Genomic DNA, 1,845 nt, shown 5'->3' with positions numbered 1-1,845 from the left:
GTTGTTTTCGGTTTTACTAGGAAGTTCTCTTGGTGATCTTTGATTGATTTGTTGAGCAAGTTGCCCCAGCTGCGTTTCAATGTTGTGGATAGATGCTTGTTGGTTTCTAAGCATTATTCTTGTTTCTTGGATTGCAGCATCATGATCATTATGTCACTTTTCTGAAGCAGCTACAAACTTGGTTAGCATCTCTTCCAAACTTGGTTTCCTTTCTTGTGTCGGCTCCTCCTTTTGGTAAAAACCTCTTCCTTTTTGTTTGTACTTCTCCTCCTTAGCCTTCTTGTACTCGTCATAAGGGAGCCACTCTTACTTTGGTTTACGCCAATCTTCATCATATCGGTCCCCACTTGAGTAACATACTTGCACCTTCTTGTTGCCATTTTCATCCAAGTCACAATCTTTAGTAAGATGAGGCCCATTGTAGTTCTCACAACCCACCTGAATAGCATGTATCGTTTGATCCATTTTGTCCATCCTCCTATCCATCGTTTTCAGCATAGCCATGACTGCTGACAAGTCTTCTAAAGCTGCATAGGCGGCCCCCCTTGTCACATTATTTCTTGGATTATGGTATTCTCTAGAATGCTTAGAGAATTCTTCAATTAGTTGCTTTATCACCGGAGGTGCCTTCTTCGTGAGTGGACCTTGCGAGTCAAGTAATTGCCTTGTTGTAACATTTACTCCATCATAAAAGATGGAGACTTCTTGTTGACTATTAAGATCATGATGTGGGCAATTCCTTAGTAGGCTCTTGTACCTCTCCTAAGCTTCATATAGTGACTCTCCAGCTTGTTGTTCAAAGTTAGCTATGGCTTTCTTTAGCTTGGATATCTTGGATGGTGGGCAGAATTGATCAATGAACTCTTCTTTCATATGGGCCCATGTAGTGATGGACTCGGGGGCAATGACTTGAGCCAATCCTTTGCAGCACCCTTCAATGTAACCGGAAGCATGCGATGTAGCTGAGTTTCCCGGGTCACATTTAGAACATTGAAATAATCAACTACATCATTAACTTCATCCAAGTGTTTGTAAGCATCTTCGTGGTCTTTGCTGGTAAAGGGGATCTTATTAAGTTGAGCAAGGATGTGACCCTTAAGCTCAAAAGTAGCAGTTGCAGGAATTGTGGGTTGCACAAGTCCCGGGCCAGTGTCACCGCGTATCCTCTTCTTCCATTCCCCCATGGGGATTTCATCGATTATAGCCATGGTAATAGCTAACTCATCGCCGGAATCAGAGTCGTGCCCGTATGTAGGTTCTTCTTCTTCCTCGGTTTCGTACTCGGTTTCTTCTTTAATCGGGTCTTCGCTTGCTAAAGAGGCGCTGGATACACCTGATTTGCTGCTCTTATTTTTCCCAAACACAGTCTTCAAATTAGATAAAGGCGACTTCTTAGGTGTATTCGAGCTTTCCACGTCTTTGCCTTTGTTCTTTCTCAACGCGGATTCTGGTTCTTCAAGAGGGGGTACCAGCGGAGTGTTGGATCCTCTGGTTATGAAAATCCTGCAATAAAACAAGAAAAACACGTAAAAAGAACAAAAAAATGAAACTGAACTAAACGAAAAATAACTACCAAAAAGCAGGGTACTCGCCGAGTATGTGCGAGTGCACTTCGCGAGTAGCTTGTCTTAACTAAAAAAAAATTAAAACTAAAGGAAAAACTTCTAAAAAATACTAATAAATTCTAAAACCTAACCTATTTACTGAATTACTAAAAAAATTAACTTTGTGCAAGAAAACTCACACAAAGGATCGATAAAACTAGGAATTATACTTAATTTTTTGAACCGTTCCCCTGCAACGACGCCAAAAATTTGATGTGTGTAAAATGCACTGGTTTTATTC

At 40.9% G+C, this 1,845-nt stretch overlaps 1 non-coding gene across 1 annotated transcript; it reads left to right on the top strand.

Annotated features, from left to right (window-relative positions):
* Positions 1-718: 718 nt before the first annotated feature.
* Positions 719-825, top strand: LOC145013599 (small nucleolar RNA R71). Its single transcript, XR_013665148.1, has one exon. It is a non-coding gene; the product is annotated as a small nucleolar RNA R71 (small nucleolar RNA).
* The last annotated feature ends 1,020 nt before the right edge of the window (positions 826-1,845 follow it).

The sequence above is a fragment of the Lactuca saligna genome, chromosome 8 (assembly GCF_052625555.1).
Source record: "Lactuca saligna cultivar CGN05327 chromosome 8, ASM5262555v1, whole genome shotgun sequence".
In the NCBI taxonomy this organism is placed as follows: Eukaryota; Viridiplantae; Streptophyta; class Magnoliopsida; order Asterales; family Asteraceae; genus Lactuca; species Lactuca saligna.
Note: the sequence above shows the minus strand (reverse complement) of the source record. Positions and strands in the feature narration are given on the sequence as shown.